We start from the raw sequence: 22,001 nt of genomic DNA on the forward strand, positions 1-22,001 counted from the left end.
GCCAGGCACTTTAGGCAGGCTCAATCAATGTTAATTGAAGCAGAAGGGATTCAAAGGCAAATAGGAGTCCTTGAGAGGTTAAAGGGGGGCTTTGGGATTGTGAATGTCTCCTTTTCCCATTACCCCCTCATATTTAATTACTTCTTCTAGCCAGTGAACTGTAATTTGATTTGCCATCAGGTGACTCTTGCCTGGTCTCATATGGTAGCTGAGTCTTTCATTTAAAGGAAAAATATCTCATAACCTGTGAAGGTGCCTGTTTCACTGGAAGGAAACTGTTCTCTGGCAAGTGGATCTCATATTTATAAGGTCTCCTTTCTAGTTCCTAACACAGTAGAGGTTTCAGTAGAAGGACAAGGGGAGAAACTGTTCAGTCGTGAATGATACTGCTGTATTTTCTCTGGGACATTATTATTTCTATAACTGACCCGCACCAGAATCTTGAGTTCGCTTGGGTTCCCCCCGGAAGCAGACCCTAAGACAGGAATTTATGTGCAAATTAACGATTTATTGCAGAAGTGATCCCAGGAAACACTGGTTGAGAAGTGAGGGTGTGAGACAAGGAAGGAAAGGCAGTCAAGAACAGTGGGTTGACAAACTAGATCCCACCATGGGCAACTGGAGCGTCACCTCACTGGAGAACTGAGAGCCAATCAGAACATTCCTGTCAGCCATCCAAAGGGTGAGGGAGCTGGGACATTTATATACCAACTCTCTTCAGTCTTGGTTGAGGGCTAGTCTCAGTGGGGAGGGGAGTGAACATGTTGGCACTTCTGGTCTGGGATGCACACAGGCATCCCAGCCAGAGAAAGCCCTCAGAAATATGGACAAGGCGTCAACTGCATTTGCTACAATCTGCCTAGAAATAATGTAAACTGCTTTAAACTCCAATGATCCTTCAAATGGATGCATGATAATACCACCTTCTGGATAAGGTGTTGGAAGGAACTGGTAAGAGATTATTTCTGTGTGACATGAATGATGTCCTCTGATACGGACTTCAGGATCTAAGGTTAGAGTCAGCATCATTTTGCTGAAGAATCTAATATTGTTTTGCCTTTACACAGTGCTCTCTGATTTACCCTTGAGATAGTTCTTAGGCTCAACATTCATATCCATTAGGACCTCCTCTGGTATGATGCACTGGAACCTCAGAATGCTAAATAGAAGCAGAATTCAGCATAAGGTAGCCTGAACCTGGACCCCATACAGAAGAGTTTGTGTGTGTGTGTGTGTGTGTGTATATATTTGTTTGTTTGTTTGTTTTCCCCTGAGGAAGATTCACCTTGAGCTAACATCTGTGCCAATCTTCCTCTATTTCTTCAGTATGTGGGCCACCAGCAACTGCATGGCCGCTAACAGAGCAGTGTAGGTCCATGCCCAGGAATGGAACCTGGGCCGCTGAAGCGGAGCATGCTGAACTTAACCACTAGGCCACCAGGGCTGGCCCCAGAAGTATATTTTAAATTTTTAATTACAAAATACCAATTTTTAAAATAAAGTCTTTACTTTTCTCACCGATTTTCTTATTGATTTGCAGTTAGTTGGCATCCATTTGCCAAGAGCTTTAGACAATAGTTGTGGGAAGCAGGCAGGAGAGGATGATAATTAATAGCCCCACATTGTAAGTAAGGAGAATGAAATTCCAAAGGTGAAGATCAAAGTCACAAGCCAGTAAAGCAGACAGGGACTGGGACCCAGGTGAGGAAGCAGCTGAACACAGTGGTAAGGGGCCCAAGCTTTGGAGTCAGGCATCTCAGCTTTGACTCTCACCAAATGGGGGCCCTGGCACAATTACCTAGCCATTTCATGCCTCAGTTTCTCATCCAGGTAATGGGAGTAAAGAGTACCTACCTTATGTGGTCATTGTGACAATTAAAAGAGCCAGTGCTTGTAAACTGCTTTGCCCAGTGCCCGACATACGGTAAGTATGTTGTAATAATTGTTACTTGCTATTGTGTTATTATCACCATTTTAATGACTTCAAGGTAGAAAGTAGAAAATGTTCTTTCTACCATGCATGGTTTGAAGTCCAGATATAACGTCTGTGGGACTATAATACCTGCCATGGCAATCAGAGAACTACTTCATTTCCCACCAACATAAAATAAAGTAACTTAGCTCTTGTCTTTGCTTCACAGTTTGGTCATCCTGAAATCTCAGGTGTGGTGGTGGAGAGTGCTGGGTTTTCCAAAAAGTGCCTTCTACTAAAGTGGCAGACACAGTCTGATGAGGACTGAGATGCGTTGAATTCTCCCCCACCGTGAATGAGATCTCTTCCTCAGTATTTAGAGGGAGATTCATGTGTCCTCGGATGGCATGGGTCTGATGTTGTAAATAAGTGGGCAAGATGGTATCTCATACATCCATGTGCAGGATAAATTTCACTTTCTGTGAAAGCAATAGTGTCATCTCTGTGAAGGAGGTAATATACCTGCCCTTAATTCCACAGAAAGAGGAATTAAGGTTTTTGGCTATTTGGTCAAGGTAGGGAGCAGCAGATTCTCTTCTGACTTCTGTCTCATAAATCTTCATCTTTCTTTCTAATGGCTTTAAGCAAGGAAGCCTCAGAAACTACTCAGAGCTTACTCAGTGTTCTCAATCAAAGGTCAATTATAAGGAATTAAAGTGTTCTTTCAATTTTTTATTAACAAATAAAATAACCACTATTTATTGAGCTGGCACATCCAGTGTGTTTACAACGTGTAAAGTACCAGCCCTGTGATGTCCTTTTACAGGCACTTATCACCATAACTATAGAGAGTGTCATTATCTCCATTTCATATATGAGGAAATTGAGGTTCAGAGAGTTTGTGGCTCTTCCTAGAGTCTCGTAGAAAAAAATGGGGACTCTAGAATTAGAGAATGATGGCAGATGGCAGCACACTGGCCTAACAGGGTTATGTAATGACTAGGGATTTCTAGAGTTGACTAAAATATGAGGAGTAGAGAAATTGACCACACACACTGACTCCATATGTAGACAACAAATAGCTCTGGTTACATTTCTGAAAGAGCAGTGATGTTGCATTCAGCTGAGATTTCTGGCTGGCCAACCACTCGTAGGTCTACTCTGGACTTTCTTACAAAGCCACTGAGGACACAGTAGTGCAGGAAATTGACAGAGACCTTGTTGCTGAGTCAACTGAAGGTATTTTATTGCAAGGCAGGCACAGTTACAGAATATAAGTCAGAAATACAGAAATACCACAATTTCTGTAAACCCAAATACAGAAGCATGCCTTGTTGTCTAATTCCTCCAAAATGGGCAGATCCACAGACAGACCTGAGCAACACTGTTGACGAGGTGAGTTGATTTCCAATTCCTGCGTTGCCTTAGAAAATGGCATTTCAAAACTGCCCACTTACTGTTGGTTAGCCTATATTCAGGGTATTTAAAGTCACTTTTGATATTTATACGTTCTCCACCATTCTAGCTGCAGGATCAGACAGGAATTAAATTTCAACCTACAAGGTGTGTGTTCCTTTGTAGCATAACATATATATCAAATAGTGTGTAAGAGCCCTAGGTATAATATATGTTTGATTATATTTCAACTCCAAGCGATACCACACTGAGATCACTTCAGTAGCTACGCAAATGTGACTCAGGCCATTACCTGGATCGAAACTTAACAAAAGAAAGAAAGGAAATGTATTTTTAATCTAAGGATCAGTACTACACAAATCAAACCCATTTACTAGGTAACCTGGGACTGCAATTCAGAAAATCTCTAGGGACAGAATTTGTTCACAAACAAGACTAATTTCAGGAACAGAATTATACTTTCTAAAGCAATTTTTTTCTTACAATTCCCAGGGCCAAGAGAAGAAAAGGAAAAGACAGAAAAAAAAAAAAAAGAAAGCCAACCATTCAAAAGCATCCAGAACTGCGTGTTATGCAGGTGATGACAAAGCAAAGACAGTCCAATCCAGAGCCTCAGCTCAGAGAGCTTCAGTCTGAAGGGGAGCTGGGCTTGAGTCCCACGCTAGGTGCTTCTTGGTTCCAGCTGCTGTGTTTCTGTCCTGGGGACAGCATCTTTCTCACTGTCTTTTAACAGCTTCTCAGGATATCTGAGAAGGTGGTCCATCTTCTGGCCAAAAAGTGGAGCCTGTGGGAAGACACACAGTAAAAAGTCCATCAGGTCTGGGCCTAAACCAACTGATAGCTAAAGGCCGATGGAGTCAAGGGCAGAGGGAAGAGTGATGGCTCCTCACCTCCTCCCGGCTTGCTTCCTGCTGCCTCTCCAGAAGGGTGGCTTTACGCTTTGGAGCAGCCAGTGGCTTGGAATCTTTGAGATCTTGCAATGAGCTCATTGGAGTACCCATCACCTTCCAGTTCATGACATCTCTGTTGACAAGAACATAAAATAAATACTCCAGTATCACTGGTCCATGGAATCTTGAGGAGAAGGAGACACGACAGAGCAACACAGACACACGGAAAGGAGGGAAGGGAGGACGAGAGAAAATAAAACTCAGAAAGGATACTCTACCTGCCACCTTTCCCTGGAATTCCCTTAGGCAGTCGTATCCTGGATGGGAGGCTTGAAGTGATTTCTAAGACCGCCCAGAGGTCTCAAAGGTCTGAAAGGTCAGGAAGCATCATTCCACTGCCATGCGGGCACCTGAACTCAAAACTCAGCTCCTTGAGAACCTCAGCCAGCCTCGCCCCAACTCTCCTGAGTGGATCCTGTCACTGAAATGCTACATAACAGAGAGCAAAATGCAGTTGAAAATTAGCAGGAGGTCCTCCTCTTTCCTTTGCCCAGGGGTAGTAGTCAGGGAAAGGACAGGGAGATGGGGCTGGGGGTATCAACAACCACCTGGTCTTCTCTTTAGTGATTCCAGTTTTCAACTTCAAACTCTCAAATTCCCACCACGTAACACATCTCTAAGGCGATTCCTTCAGACCCGTGGTCCGCGCCCTTTGGTTCAACCTAGCATTGCTTGTTGACTCTAAAGCATCATTTAGATTCTGGAGAAAGTTTCTATCTCAATCAGGCTGCCTGACTGGGCAGAAGAACTCCAGACCTGGAGCATGACAGACACCTGGCTCCAGTGGTGACCCTCCTTTCCCAAGACTCATGGAAAGCCCAGGGCTAGCCCTTTGTCCTTCACAGACTCTGTCTCCCGGAGCACAGGGCAGGGAGCGCACCAGTGAAGAACACAGGCTGAGAATCATAGGAACTGGGAGTGCTGCTGAGAAAGGCATAGAGAGAAAAGCATTCAAGAGAAACTGATCCAAATAAATGTAGGTACCAGTGGTGTGCCAAAGGGTAGGGGCTGGTGGGAGTGGTCCATCCCAGGCACACATAATAAAGAGGGCACACTGTCTGTAGAGAATTTAAAAGAAATAATAAAACTAAGAGTCAGTCTGCCTCTTACTATGACCATGCACTGGCAATTCTAAGCAATGTCGGTGACAAAATACACCTTCCCACCCAGGCAGATCCCCACCCTTGGCCCATCACTGCCAACTACTCATGGAATCCTCATCCTGCCAGAATCTTTGATTGTGTTCCTCCCTCTGCCCGGAATCTTCTTCCCTCAATCCCATCTGCCCACATCCTACCCAGTTTTAAGCTCCATTTCAAATGCTACCTCTTCAAAGAGGAGTCTTATGACCCTCTTAGCTATGAATAATCCCTTCTTCCTCTTAACTTCTAAAACAGTTTATCTATATTCTTTTATTTCCACCTTATATTGTACTTACACACATGAAAGTATCTTCCCTATTAATAGACATCAAGATGCAGTGAAAAGCGTATGGGATTTGGAATTAGGCATGGGTTAGAATCCAAGTTCTCACCCTGAACTGTGTGTGATGCTTGGTTAGTTTTAATAACCTCCTTAGCTTATTTCCACATCTATAAAAGAGAAGAATATCACCTATCTCAGAGGGCTGTTGCATTAAATTAGATAATGCACACAAAATATCTAGCCTGAGATAATAAACCCTCTACTGTTATTTGTCTCTCTACTCTCTTCTTAAGGATAGAATCTTATTCTTTCATCTTTGTCTTCCCCTGCCCACTCCTGCAGGACTTATCAAGATAAGTCATACAATGTGGAGGGTATAGAAATGTGGAGGGTATTGAAAATGAAGGCAGAGAATATCTACCATATAGGCCTGTTTGGAGGGTCAAATGACAGAATGTGTGTCAAGTTCTTAGATCGGAACCTGGTACATGGTATAAGTTATAGAAATGTTGTTAAATAACATAATTTTGTGAGTTAATGACTCCATGAAGCACTCCAAATTCAGATGATCAAGATCCTCCTTCCTCTGCTTCAAACTCCTTCTTGTCTTCCCCAAATAAAAATATCAGAGTACATGGAGATGGCAGAATATTTAGAAAATCACACAATGTTAGAGCTAAGAGACCTTCTCCCCCTTTAGGTAACATGGATTGAGAACTCCTGATGTGCCAGGTACCATGCTAAGGACTTCACAAATAGTGTCTTATTTAACTCTCATCTGAACCCTATGAGTTGACTATCCCTATTTTACAGATGCAGCAACTGAGGCAGAGAAAGGTTAAGGAACCTGCTCATGGATGGACAACTAGTAAGATACAGAGGTAGGTTTGTTACCCAGGTTTTAGAGTCATGCTCTCATTCGCTACGGATCTATTGCAGAAATATCTGCTAGGACTGAACTGTTTTGTGCTATCTAATAGGGCAGTCACCAGCCACTTGTAGCCACAAGAGCCACTGAGCTCTTGAAATGTGGCTAGGGCAACTGAGGAACTGAATTTTAAATTTTACTTAATTTTAATTAATTTCAATTTAAATAGTCACAATGTCTGTTGGCTGCCATATTGGACACTGCAAGTCTATCATATCTTGAAGACCTTGCATAGGTCTTGTTTTGATGTTGAAAATGACATGAATTGCCCTAGGCATGAAGTCAGGGCAGAACCTTCAGAGATGGGGAGCAGGGCTATGCTAGCTATGGGATATGGGCTTTGGAGCAAGATACACTTGAGTTTGAAATTCAGGTTCTCAGGCTGTGCCCACAGCACATTAGTTAAACTTCCTGTGCATCTGTTTTCTTTTCAGTTAAGGAGGCATAATAATACCATTTCTAGGGTCAATGGGATCATCAAGTAATACAGCATGTGAGAGAGTGCTCAGCATCACCTGGTACAATTTAAGGCGAAGTTGTAGCAGACATAACACATAACTTACAAGAATTCCTCTCCATGCTTGTTGAGAGAGCAGGAGAAGAGAGAGAGAGAAAGTAATACATAAATGGGGCAGGGGAGAGGTTTTCCACCTGCATTACACTCAGTGTGCACATGTATGTCATAGAATGAACATGAGATGAGAGACACAAATCTGTTTTCTCATCTCAACAGACTCTCAGAGTCCAAGTGTGTGATTCTAGTGTTTATATGTGATTTTCCCCTAATGCTCTGACTTTAGAACTTAATCACCACCCCACCTCAAGCTAAATAAAAGTATTTAATGTTATTCCCCCCTGAACCGAGTTCTTATGCACAGGCTGTTATTATGATTATTTTTATAATTGAGTAACAACATTCCCTATCCCAGACAGCTCTTGGATACGTTCTTGTCCTTGCTAGCTCACTCAAAGGCAGAGGCACTCCCTACCTGTCTCTCTTTCTTTCTCTCTTGTGTGAATGCACGTGTGTATGCCCCCTCTCTGTATTGGTTTTTTAACTTAATTGTCTCTCACTTCCAAACCCGCCGTGCTTAGTGGTGTTGGGGCTGGGACTCTACAAATCACATCTCTCCTGGGCCAGTAGGCTCCCTGTTAGGTCTGCAGGTAGCAGGTGCCACCTTGTGACTGGAAGCAGGAGGAAGAGAGAAAACTGGTTCCTTATTTGCTTCCTACTCCACAGTGTGGGCCCAGTGATAACTCTTCACCCCGGCAGCAGCAACTGGTTCCATTAAGAGCAAGGGACTACACTTTGAAGTTTCTCTATGTTCCCAGCATCAGTTTCTTCATGCCCCCTTCAGAGACACCAGCACAGCCAGGTGTCCAGTGCCCCCTCCTCAGAGGTCTGGGTTCCCCAACTGCAAGGCCCATCATCCAAATATTTAAGTTTCATCAATCTAACTTCTTCCCTTTGTTCCCCCAGCCCTAGAGACATAGCTGCTTCCCTCAGTTTCCTACCTCTGCGAACCTCAGTATCCTTGTACACCTCTTGGATTGTCCAATACCTGGTTAACAAGCGATGGGGTTCAAGGCACACTATCCCAAAATATGGCACCTTGGCATATGGAGTATTCTAAGCTGAAAGAGTTTGAGAAAGCAGCAGAAGCAGGAAGTCTACTCCGACCTCTTCCCCTTCTCACCCTTCTTCCCTGAAACAGGTCATAAAACCCACATGTGAGAGGTGCCCTCCCTATACTCAGAGGAAAGGAGCATCCTTATGATGGAAGACAAAGGGATGCTGAGAAGAATCCTAACAAAGAGGCCTTGCTAAGTCTCCTCCAGGTTATTACACTTACCTCACACTCCCTCCTATCCTATTCCTCCATGACTGCTCCCTCTTCACCCAACCTAGCATAAAAATATGCAAGTCTAACAATTTTTTCTGGTCTTCATTTCCTTATGAAGGTTCCATGTCACATAAAACTTACGTTAAATAAATTTGTATGCTTTTCTTCTATTAATCTTTTTTTGTCATTTTAATTTTCAGACCCAGCCAGGGACCCTAAGAGGGTTGGGTAAAAACTCTTCCTCCTCTAAACAAGTCTTCAAACTAATTCCTTCTGTTAAAATAATTTGTGTAGCTTCTGTCTCCTGGCCAGACCCAACCTGACACACTCTTTCCTCTCCCTCTTCCAGGGGAATAACAAACTATGTTATTGTGTACATAAGAATGGATGCCCTATCTTTTTTCCCTGATAAAAGCTATCAATAAATTATAAACATATCCTGACATTTCTATTCTAGATCTTACTTGCCTACCATCTAAATACAGGATAGAAAAAACAAACAGAGCACATCAAATCGTATAATTTGATATACTAGCGGGTACTTAACCCCTGAGGTGCAATCTCTAGGAGCTCATTTCTGGGCACACCTGCCAGGGCAGCTAAACGTCAGGTAAAACAGATGGAAGTTTCTGTTAACAAACCAACACATGGGGTCCTTGCAGGGGGCATTTGCTAAAGCCTAGGGTGCCGGCCTTCTGCAGCAACACATCAACAACTAACAACGTCAGATTAACAAGAACCTCTGCAGTGCCGCAGCCTTTGACAGTCTTAACTTCCCCCACCTGCCAACTGTCTAGAGAAGGTACAAACAGACAAGACAAGACAAGATGAAGCTATATTGTATCAGATCCGCTTTAGAAGTACTGACCATGAGCACTCCCACTCCCACTCCCCCAGTATTGTTAGTCTTATCCTTTATAAACACAGGAGACCCAGGATATCTCCACTGCTTGTTAAGTCACCACCCACCTCTTCAACCTGGGTGAGTTGAAGGAAGGATGTGTTGACCAATGGCATGTCCAATCACATTCAGCTGTCATTCTTCTGAATGATTCCTGTGGATGAATCAGGATTTCATGCCACAGCCAAAGTGACCATCCCACAATCCACGGGGTGGCTAACCCACCTGCCAGCCACAACATGATCTGCAGTCCAGACATGTCTAGTGGATCAGTGGGCTCCTAACTCAGAGCAGCCATCACAACCTGGAACCTCAGACTCCAAATTGCCTCTCATATTCGGTCTGCTTCAGCTGGAAGCCTGGACCTTTTTTCCTGTGCCACTTGAGCCACACTCCTTCAAGGAACTTGCATAAGAAAGCCTATGGGTTCTGGCATCAATGTCAACCACTGTTAATCTAGGTCTTCATAGGTAGTGGTTTCCTCAATGTTCAAAACCCCTCTCTCCTTTCCTTTCCAAGCCATTGCTTTCACTAATATCTGTAAATGTAGCAGAGGCTGTCGGTTCTGCCCTTATCCCTCAGGTCTTTCCAAGGCCAACCTCCAACTGCTCTTAGCTGCAACTCTTCGCATGAGGATTTCCTCCAAAAACTCTGTGCATGACAGTCCAGCAATATCTGAGTATTAACTCGTTCTGACAGGAGTTCGCAACCAGAGGCTGATAGAGTCCGAGTGATAATTTTGAGGGGCACTCTTAGCTGTTCCCCAGAATTTCCCCATAGGCTTGAGCTCCAGTGTCCATAGTCACCCACACCTGGCTCAGTAACACACCCTTTACTGGCTGCCTTCTTTCCCTCTCCTCTTACTGGTGTTTCCGATACTTCCTAAATAAACTACTTGCCCTCAAATCCTTGTCTCAGGGTCATTTCTGGGAGAACTAAAACTTAACAGAAAACCACCTTTTTCCAGCTCTAGTCACTTCAGTCATTTCAGCAAATGTTTTAATTTTACGCACATATGGATATATGAATACGTAAATATGTACTCTCAGGTTCCATTAATTGCATTTATAAATAACAAACGGTATATGTCTGGCTGACATTTAAGTTTTCATGTATTTTGCTTTGTGCTGGTTCTGTCTCTCCTGTAAGTTGATAAGATGTTCAAAGGCCAGGAGTGCATCACCACCTTCTTCTATAATTTTCTACAATGCCTGGAATGACGCTCTGTGGAGTGAATATTCAATCAGGGCTGACAGACAAGAGGTCATAGAGGTCAGGCCCGTTTGTCCTACGGGCTTGTTAAAGGTGAGAAGGCTCATAAGAGGAGGAAATTGTGATACTATTTTCAACCCTTTGAAAGATGAGCCTGGAAGCCCAGAATGGAAGCTGGCACTGAGACAGGGCACCAAGTCGGGACACTAGAGTCATGTGGCATGTGCTAAGCCCTCCAGGACAACAGGAGGGGAGATGCTGCATCATCAGCTATGTTCTCGTAGCCTGTTTCTGAGAGAGTGCAGTGAAAGGCAGACTGAGCTAGATGAGCTAGACAGACCAATGTTAGGTCCAACCCCCAGAGATCTTTCCTGAAAATCCTGGGCCTTGGCTGAAAATCAGTAGCCATCTGATTTATTAAGCACCTCAAAGTACTTCACAGAACTGGATGCCAATAGGTGAGGGACCAAAACAGGTAAAGAGGGGGCTCTAACTTGACCCATCTTATGCTCCAGAAGTAAAGCTTTGAGGGACAAGTAGCAGAGGCAGACAGTGGTGAACACTAACACCCCTAACTATGAGCACCCCTACCTCTGTTTCGGGCTCTCAGCCCTCTCCCGGGCCTAGAGGACTTCATGCCCTTCCCACTTGCCTATTTCCCTTCCTAGCTAGAATAAAGGCTGGTTTATCAGACATTCTAGACCTAGAATCTTAATCAACTAGCTCCCCTAGGATACAAACATTCTGAAGGAACTTCTGACTCAAAGAAAGGTGAAATGACACTCAGTGTTGTTTCAGAACTGAGTATTTTGTTGCATTATTTTCTAAGCCTTTTACAACTGAGAATGCAGAGAAGGTATTGATTAAACAGAGCACTCCACATCCCCAACTTGGCTGCAAACAGAGTTCACCGTAATCTCCTTTCGGCTCTTCCTGGTTGAGTCTAGCGCCTCAAGAGTCAAGGCCACTGGAGCCCTCATGCACTCAGCACCTCCCAGAGACTTTGCCACAGCTCCAGGTGCACGGGACAGGACTGCCCACGGAATGTAGCCATCCACCAGTTAGGGGATTCTAAAAGAACATTTCTAAGGCTTCATCTGAGGAAATCACACCAGCATATGGCTTTATATAAATCCTGCTGATTGAGGAAACTTATTTTCTATAGCAGCTTTCTAAAAATAATTCTAATTTGAATAGAAAGTTCAGCCCTTTACAGAGCCCAGACTGGTTTGGTTTTTTTCACCCTGTCACATGGGAACTTGAAGAAGGCACAACAATGACAAGCAGACAGAGCAATGGATAATTCATCCAGAAATGAATTGCAAACAGAATAATAAACAGCTGTCACAATGGCTAGGAAGAAGCCAGAATTAAGAAGGGTGTGAAAGGGAAGGACAATGACAACCAGACCTCTGAGCACCAAATATGAAGGCACACATAACATACTTTCACCATCTTCCTCTAACTTCTGCCCCCGTCTACGCAGAAATGCTTCATCTGACAGCCAGATAAATTCATTTACAAAACAAATAATCATTTACATGAGATACATTGAAAATAGACACAAGAATCAGAGCAGTCAAGTCTCAGAGTGAAGTTCTAGAGGATCTAGTCAATTCAAAAGGATTCTGCACATTATTTATGGGAGAAATTCACTGCTAAATTTTCTCGCACGTGAGAAATACAATGCCAATGGAATATATAATTACAGTCACCTTCAAAGCTACAGATATCCTAAAAAAGGGAGGCAAAAGGGAAGAAAGAAACGCTTCCCATTAGGCTTATTTAAAATATCTCTGGGTTCTTTGTAGCATGAGTGCCATTACAGCACGAAAATGACATCATATTGTCACCAAAGATTTTACCCACACAGAAGCAAGCCTGAAGCACTTTCTTAAGAGTCACGTTAAAAATATTCCATGCTCTGGGCTGGCCTTGTATAAGTTCAGTGAGTTCCACTTTGGCAGCCTGGGTTTGCAGGTTCAGATCCCGGCTGGGGGCCTACAACAGTTGTCAGCCCTGCAGTGATGGCAACCCACATATAAAAAAGTGAGGAAGGTTGGCACAGATGTTAGCTCAGGGCTAATCTTCCTCAGCGGGGCGGGGGGGGGGGGGGGGGTGGAGTTGGGGGGGTGGGTAACCCTCCATGCTCTCCCAAATTGTGCTCAAGTTTCCACTGAACTTATCATTGGCTGTTTAACCTGTAGCAAGTTATAATATTAAACATGGCCCCTTGATAGTCTTATTAACGTCTAAAGTAGCTGAATATTGAAGGGTGGCTTACTTGAAGTCAACTCTTAATTCTGCCTAGTCTTCACTCCTAAGGCAGTTTAACATCTTCCCACCTTAGTTTTATAGCAATTCTTTTCCTTTATCCCAAAATTGCATTTGTCCTTGACAGTGTCTGGGTCTTATGAATCAGGAATAGACAAGGGATTATGTATTGTGTGGAGTGCTTTTATGATGCTGATAGTCAGTGCTTCAAAGATCCTTACACAATCCTATGTGAACACTTTTATACAGGTTCCTGACTTTAGCACCTGGAGTATAAACTCCCTGAAGGCTGAAGCTGTTTCTTATGCATGTTCCTTTTGTAAGTCTCATAATGCCTATTAGAGTGCTGGAGATGGAGTTAAGGTGACTGTATTTTCTACTAAAAAATCTTATGCTTACTGTACTAGGGAGCATCTCACAGTGCTGCCAGACTTGGATTAGGCATCCCCCAGGCTTCCAAGGGTAGGTTCCAGAGAAGTGTCCCTGATGAAGATGGTGCCAATGAATCTTCTCCTGGAGGGCTTCCAGTTTTTTCTCATTTACTCCTCTCCCACTTTTACCTGTAATCCACTGGTTGAAGACAGAGGCTAGGCGTGAGATCTTAAATGCTAGACAGCTGTGTATGCAGCTCATCGATGTCAATACTGCAAAGACTCTGCCACATCATCACAATGGGGAAAGAGGCCCTGGGAGGCCTCTGTGGTTGGCACCAGGACAAGTCACAGAGCAGACTTAGGAGTTTTCAGTCTCCTAAACTTGATCCTTTCCCTCTTGGCCCTTTGCAGACTGCTGCTCTCAACAAACAAAGGGAGGGACGGTGAATTTGTCTTTCCTCAGGATTCCTGGGAGTGGAGCTCGTTGACTTGCCTGGGAGAAGCACCCAGGAAATAAGAGGGAATTCTGCCATTACTGAGAGGTGTTTGTGATATATAATGGGTACTTACCCAGCCAATGTAACTTTAGACAATTCTGGGTTTTGATTGCCTCATCTATAAAATGGAAAAACTAAATGTCTTGATTAAATTGAGCATCTTGTATTCAGACATGATGCTTATGCAATTGCTCAAATCGACTAGAGCTGTCAGTTAGAAAGTCCCCTTTGCTGTAGGCCAAGGAGGTTATTAAGGTCAGCGCCCAAAACAGGTTCAAGTGAGTTTTTGCATCCAACTCTACACCAGTAAATTTCCAACCTATCAATCATTCCAAAGCTGTGCCCCAGAGGAACCAAGTTCCCAAGCAGGAAATGAATACAAACAGAGTTCACATTTGTCTATGTGTGGTCTACCCAGATGCAAACAGATTACTCAACCAGGGCAAACACATGAGGTGCCAGCATCAAACCCAAATGGTGACTGGGCCAATTACGACACTGCTCGCCTTCCTGAATTTGAAATGTCACTTACGCTGGAGAGACACTCTGCCTGTAAAAGCTCTGCAAAAGAGAAACCACACCACTTTGACTTTCATTCCCAAGGATGTCATGAGGAGGAAGCCAAGTAGAATAACCATCTTGCTGTGTTATGCAGCAAACCTTTAAACTCCTTGGTTTTGGAGAAGTAGAAATCTTTAATTTAATCCAGAAGTCACAAACTCATGTGAATACAAAGGCCCTGGAGGTAACACAGACAAATGAAGAGGACTGAGTGGGCACTGTGGGAAACTTGAGAGCACATGCTTCGGTTCCAGTGGCCACTTGCCATGGAGGGATTAGGGCCCAGGGATGCCATATCTTTCCATTTATCAAGAGAAGCTAGAAATTCAGATTATTTATGAGAAGCTTCCTGACATTAAGATGTTGGCAACTTCAAATTTTTTTAATTATTGTGCAGGCAAACAAGACACATCAGTGGACCAGGTGTGGTTTAAAAATTGCCAAATTTCTAGGTTTCTTCTACAGATAAAATAGTAGACATGGAAAAAGTCAAATTCTAATACTTTCAATCTAAACAGCCTAGAGTGGAAGAGGGTCAGCCTTGGAGTCAGGAATTCTATATATTTGTCGTGGATCTGCCATGCTGTTATGGGGAGAAGGTGGACAAGTCTCTTTGCTCCCAGGAGTCTCCATTTCCTTCTATTTAAAATGGAGCTAGATTGCAAGGGTGTTGTGAGGATTACATTAAAATGGGCCAAAATACTTGAAAAGCACTCAGTGCAATGCCTAGTATTTTACACCACAATACACTTTACGTCTCAATTGCCCAAACTGAAAATTTGGGATAATAATAATTTTACTTCGAAAAAGCTGTCATTTGAATTAAATGGGATAATACAAGCAAAGGGCTTAGCTCAGTGCCTGACAGAGAGTGAGTACTCAATAAGTGCTGTTATTAGCACTATTTGCAACCAAGAAATACGTTTTCAAACCCTAAATTTTACCGATATGGACACAGAGACCCAGAGAAAGAGACAGCGCAGTCAAGTCTCGGCTAGCGTGTAGCAAAGTCAGAATTAGGAAAAGGTTTCCTGACTCCTGACCAGTAAATTTTTCCATGAAGCTCTAGTTTCCACTAAACTCTCAGCTCACAAAGTGCTCTTTCTCTGTATTAGTTTCACTAACATATTCTATATTAACAAATAGGCTGGTGGTTCTTTTCGTTGTTGTTAATGACTGAAGTTGATAGGGACTATGTCTTAATTTATTGATAATGGAGGAAGGGATAGCAGGAAAAACACTAATAGACTTTCATTATTACATAAACTCCAAAGGCCAGTTTATACTTTTCAATAAGATCCAAAGGATCAACTAATTTTCTTTTTAAAAACCCTACTGTATGAAGTGACCTGCATCCTGATTCATTATATAAAATTAGAATTTTGTTCTCTTTTCCTATGACAGTCCTCAAACCAACAGCCGTCACGATCACAAACAGTAATATGTTTGATATCTGCAGAAAAGAATGTTATTCTATTTAGATAGACAAACAAAATTATCCCAGGCCACTGTTTGGGTAAACAGGGCTTATGTACATCAACACTGCCAAGGTAAAACACTCAGGAATCTAACGTTATCTTCTATGAAAGCAAAACTGCATAAAATGTTTGGAATCCAAGATGAGAGACTGTATTGTAAAGAATCGACAAAATTGTTAGTCCCAAAACATTAAGTTCAGTGTAGGCCTGAAAATAGGACCATGTTTGTTAAAATTGGTTCATCACTGTCTTTCTGTCATTCATCGGCACTTCATTTCCTTTGTTCTCATCTATTCTTCACACCTTGTCTCCCATTAAGATCTAATGCTGAAATCTCCCCTTCTCTCTCAAGTTCCCACTGAGGCTCCACAACCACCATGTTGAGATCAGTCTATTCAGAAAGTCTATGGTAAACATGTCCAGCGTCACCATTTAACCAGGCTCTTGGAAGACCCATTGAAAGCCTTGGTCCTTCTCTCACACAATTCCTCCTTCTGCTTCTTCTCTCATGTTTTCCAAGTTTCTCATTTGTTTAAAGACTTACTGAAAACTATGTGGGGGTCAGGCCATTCAAGAAATTCAACAAATGGCAATCTTGGGTGGCCATTTTTATCTCAATGTAAGTAGGCCCTTAGATTTAAAACTGCAGAAATAACAATAGTAATAAACTTTAAAGACCTCTAGTTTTGCCTCAAATCATTTTCTCTATCTACTTATCCCTGATTCTATCAGAGTTAACCTCTTGGCAACATGCTCTTCCTTACCACAATTTGTTTTTATTAGTATTAAATATGTATTTCTTCACCTCTTCAATTACATTTTCAGCTCCTTGAGAGAAGGGACCGAGTATTTTTGGCATTTGGAAACATTTCCCCTAGTGAACACCCAGTAGAATGTTCTGCACTTACTAGGTATCCTTGTAATAGCTTGTTGAATTGAATTATGGCCCAAATGCCTGTCTGGTCATCATTTTAAAACACTTCAACCTTTTAAGATTCTGCTCAGTGCTCTTCCAGGAGAAAGTAGAGATGAATTCATTACTAAGCTTGGCAAAGTGAAAAGCCCAAATCAGATCCACCTTGCCCTTCTAGTTTGTTACACAACTGGGATGTGAAGCTGGTTAGAAATCATCATTTAGGTTGGCAGATCTATCAGGATCCTGTTGAAGATATTAACATACGAGCTGGTTAGAGGGGGATTTATGCATTCCCATCATAGGTAATGGAGATGAAAAGGACCCTGTCAAATCATAGGGCCTATTTGTCTACTCAAGGAGAGTGTTCAATTAAAATGATTATTTATATGTGTTCTGGAGAGCTTTAAAGACTTCATTCCTCATATTTCCTTGGGAATCTCGCAAGGGAGGCAAAGAATATGTCCATTTTTACAGGTGAGGCAGACAGTAACTCAATGAAGAACGCCACATTTCTTAAAGACTGAAGCTCTGTCCCCTCAGCTCAAACAATGGAATGTTTAGGCCACAGATTTCAAGATAAAGATTCTTTGGCAGGTTTATACGTTCCTAATCAGAGTGTAAGAGCTAATTACAGTGAAGTTTACTGTCATTTTATAGGCATGGATTTACAGAATGAGGCTATTTATTTCTTCCTAAATACTGTGCACAATCAGATACTCTGTTGCAAGTTGAGCAGTAGTGGCTTAACAATGGTTTCATGGGCTAAAACAGACAGATACATAGCACAATCATTCCACTTAGGTAAGGTTTTTTTCATAAAATAGACCTGCTTATGAAAACAATTACCTTTCTTTATATTCAATCAAATAATACATAGAGAAATAGGAAAAGAAATTGAATCACCTAGGTACAATTAGGTGCCATGTTTACAAACCTTACACTATTCGATCTAAACATGATCATGATCATAAACACAAACTCGATTAGGTCTCATGCTATCCCAAGTTTCTTGCCTCTCTATGTGTGTATGTGTGCGTGTGCGTGTGCATGTGTGTGTATGTTTGGGATAAGGTTCTTTCCTCAAAATCATCTAGGCAGCATTGAGTGTCTAAACCCACGTGGCCTTTCTTTACATTTAAGTTTTAACTTTCTCCAACATTGAAATTAACAGCAAAATACCTCTCTCCTGTCTGCCAGAAGACTTAGCAGAGAATATTCCCTCTTTCCCGTTCCCAGTTTCCTGGCTCCTTTTCTACTCATGGTCTTGACAAAAAGGATAAAACAGGCAGGCAGCCTAGAGATGTGACAAATTTTGTGAACTCTCTTATATTAATTTCTAATTTGGACAATAGTTCTACAATGATATTAAGGTGTCACTCTGTGTATCACCCTAAGGTTTATTCCACGGCCCTCCATTGCTAGTGCTCTGATTAGCTCTCTCACCCACAGCTCACAGACAACTGCACTATTTTAAAAGGACTTGGAATTACGTAAATACCAACGTATTTCAGACCTTTTCCTTTAAAAACGCGTAAATAAAATATTTTCTTTACACACACACAAACACACTGTATTTAAGTGCCCAAAGGAATTGTACTATATTAGATACTTTCGTATTTGTTTCTTCCTAGGAGCTTATAATAAAATAGACAATACTGACTCAGACAGACACAGAGTGGGCATTCAGCAAACACGATCTACATCATTAAACTGTGAAGGGACAGTGAAGTGTCTGTCCCATATACTACAGCCCAAGGGCTTTTGAGGTGAAGAACAAAGATAGGTATAAAACTAAGAAAACCAGTCCAATGTGTAGTGACACACATTTCCAGGAGGCTAAGGATGCTGGGAAACCATACATTCTTTGCTTATCAGACCAAAACAAATAGAACCATCATGGCTTGAGAAATTAAAAAGAAAGATGGCTCAAACAAGGCAAGAGATTATTAAAACGGGAAATTCTGATAATACTATCATAAAGATCCAAGTGAACATGACAGGAATCAATTTTTAAATGATAATACTAACCAAGTGGCTGCACAGAAAGCTGTCTGATGAGCTTATATTTTCAAAGGGCGAGTACAGAGAGAAAAAACGTGCAATGTGAAGGATGCACACACAGTGTCAGAAAGGCTAAAACAGAGAAAGAACCAAAGGACTTTTTAGAAAGATATAAAGAAACATTGGCACCTTTTTCTTCTATGAGTCCTTCTTGTAAGATCAAGGCAAAAAGAAAAACAAAAGTAGAGATCATTCCGCTCACTGGAGTATAGTCAATGTTCATAGCAGAGAAGGAGCAGAACAACTCTTTTGTTGTCATTTTCCCTATCAAGATAGTTTTTAAACAAAAAGGGTCGAGTGTGGCAAAGAGAAAATTTACTCATTTATTTATTGGCTGATTAATTGTGCTGATGAATTGTGCTAGCCTCTGGAAACTTTGGGGAGTAAGACAAACACAGTCTCTGGTTTCATGGAACCTGCATTCTCATAAAATTAAAACTGAAGGGAAACGTGACATGTCCCCTAATATAATCACACACAGATCCTCCGAGGTTAGCAATAAAGTTATCTATCACTCCTTTGCCAACCTTGGAGTGTTGAAGATTCGTTTTATTAATGGAGCTGTCAGATTTCTTTTCAATGTCTAAGAGATGATGAGGAAACAGTAATGGAGCACTTGACTGAGCTTGAGACCCCAGAACCCAATAAATCAGATCCTAAAATATTGAAAGACTTTACAGGGTAACTGGAGAGCACTTAGTGAATCTCATTCTTTAAAAATCTTCATGAGTGTCAAAAACTACAAAAGTAATAAATGCTTTTTTTTAACAAGTCTAATAATACAGAGAGAATACAGAAGGCAAAGTCATGGGATCACGGTAATGTTGCAGTTGAGGTTCTTGTGCACAGGTTTTAATGCAGTGGTGTGCTGGAGCATGCCCTCACAATTGTGTGCATCTTTTTCCAACTCTGCACATTAGTAGCTTGAACTTGGCTGTGGCGGGAGTATTTACAATGTGGAAAGCGGCAAGTGCTACAAATGAGAGATTTTCTTTCTTCCTTTCCTTTCCTTCTTTCCCTCCATTCCTCCTTTCTTTCCTTTCTTCCTCTCTTTCTTTCTTGAGAGCTAGCGGTTAAACCTTTACCAGTACACCAATGTCTTGATGTAATACACTATGACTTCTACAGAATCTTCTTTCCCAATGGGTTTCCTGAGTGTGTGTATTTTTAATTTTCATGGATACTACCAAATTATTTTTCCTTAATCTATAAATTTATACTGTGACCATAAGCATATGAAAGTAAACATATAACGGAGTCCTCATCAGTTACATGGTGAATGTTATACCTGCTTTTAATTGTAACCAATCCAAAGGGTGGAAAATTTTATTCCAGTGTTGTTTTAATTTGTGTTATCCAGATTACAAATGAGCTAGGGGATATTTTTATAAGCTACTGGCAATTTGCATTTCTTCTTCTGTGAATAACCTGTTCACATACTTTGCCCAATTTTTTATTTAGTTGTTTACTTTTTATGTCATTTGGTCTGATCATATTAGTTACATAAGCTTTTGTTCTGTTATGTGTTACAAATATTCTTTTCCTGGTCTATTTTTGATCTTTAGACTTTGTATTTGGTATCTTTTGTCAAACGCTTTTTGTTGACAAATGTGTCTCTCTTTCCTTTGTGACTCCTGGTTTTCTTGTTTTCCTTAAGCAGTTCTCTCCTACCCAAGTGCTATGGTCTAAAGGTTTGTGTCCTGCCCAAATTCGTATACTGAAATCTTAATGCCCAATGTGATGGTATTAGGAGGTGGGGCCTTTGGGAGGTGATCAGATCATCAGAGCAGAGCCCTCATGAATAAGATTAGTGCCCTTATAGGGGCTGGCCCCGTGGCCGAGTGGTTAAGTTCGCGTGCTCTGCTGCAGGAGGCCCAGTGTTTCGTTGGTTCGAATCCTGGGCGCGGACATGGCACTGCTCATCAGACCTCGCTGAGGCAGCGTCCCACATGCCACAACTAGAAGAACCCACAACGAAGAATACACAACTATGTACCGGGGGGCTTTGGGGAGAAAAAGGAAAAAATAAAATCTTAAAAGAAAGATTAGTGCCCTTATAAAAGAGGCCCAAAAGAGCCCTCCTTCCCCTTTTGCCATGTGAGGATACAGGAGAATTCTGCAACCTGGAAGAGGGCCCTCACTTGACCATGCTGGCACCATGATCTTAGACTCCCAGATTCCAGAACTGTGAGAAATAAATTTCATTTGTTTATAAGCCACCCAGTCTGTGGTATTTTGTTATTGCACTCTAAACGGACTAAGACACCAAGGCTTCAAGGAAAGTGGCATGGAGAAGTAATTAAGAGCATGGGTTCTATGTTCATACTGCTTCAGCTTGAATCCCAGCTCTGCCACTCTGAATGCCTGCCTGCTCTCTCTAAGTCTCTGTCTTCCCATTTCCAAATTGGGCAAACAAATAGTAGCACATTTGTAGAGCTATTTTGATGAGTAAATATTTAACTATATATTATGAAATTCACTGTTCATCAGTGTTCTCCCCTGTCTTGAAATGTCTATTCTGGTTCAATTTTCATTTAATTATATGAGTTCATCAAACATTTTGCACAGATATAGTATAAGAATAGATTACAGTCTGAGGCTTTGCGCATCTGAAAATTTCTCTCTTCTCTGACTGACTAGTGAAATCTCAGATGAGATTCTTGGATGCTACTCTTTCTCTCAATAGTCTCTTGACACCCCACTGTCTTCTAGCTTCCATGGTTGTAGGCTAGCGCTGGTCTGATTCTCCTTCTCTACTAAGAAATATATTCTTTCTCTATGGAAACTTAGAAAAATTTCTCTGTCCACTTGCTCTTCAAGAATTTCACCAGGAGACCTAGATTATATACATACATCTGTATGTATTCTCCTGCATATATACACCCTATGCACGTGTGTGCGTGTGTATATATACACACACCCCCATGTATTCATAACTCCAGTGTACACATACTCATATGTATTCATGGTGTATTTTTACATTTGTGTATATAAATATGTGTGAACACACGTATGTAAATACACACATATGTGTACATATGTATATATATACACACATACTTTTGTGTTTTTCACGAAACCAGCCTGGACCTGGATTATATTTTTCAAATAGAAATTTAAAGTCTTTCTTTATCTTAAGGAACTTTTATTCTCCTTTTTAAAAAATATTATTATTGCTCCTCCATCTGCTCCTTTCTTCCCTCTTAGAAATTTATTTGCAAGTTAACAGCCTTGGAATTGTCTTCTATGTCT

General features: G+C 41.7%; 1 protein-coding gene and 1 long non-coding RNA gene across 11 annotated transcripts in view; both read right to left on the reverse strand.

Moving 5' to 3' along the window:
- RBMS3 (RNA binding motif single stranded interacting protein 3) overlaps positions 1-22,001 on the reverse strand; it is a 1,423,334-nt gene that overhangs the window by 1,077,737 nt on the left and 323,596 nt on the right. The gene's annotated exons all lie outside the window — the stretch shown is intronic.
- LOC139041362 (uncharacterized) overlaps positions 4,218-22,001 on the reverse strand; it is a 70,539-nt gene continuing 52,755 nt past the window's right edge. Inside the window, exons 2-3 of the long non-coding RNA XR_011496372.1 lie at positions 4,497-4,707; positions 4,218-4,351 (exon numbers count right to left, since the gene is read on the reverse strand). This is a non-coding gene — a long non-coding RNA (uncharacterized lncRNA). The remainder of the gene's footprint in view (positions 4,352-4,496; positions 4,708-22,001) is intronic.

The sequence above is a fragment of the Equus asinus genome, chromosome 21 (genome assembly GCF_041296235.1).
Source record: "Equus asinus isolate D_3611 breed Donkey chromosome 21, EquAss-T2T_v2, whole genome shotgun sequence".
NCBI classification, from domain to species: domain Eukaryota; kingdom Metazoa; phylum Chordata; class Mammalia; order Perissodactyla; family Equidae; genus Equus; species Equus asinus.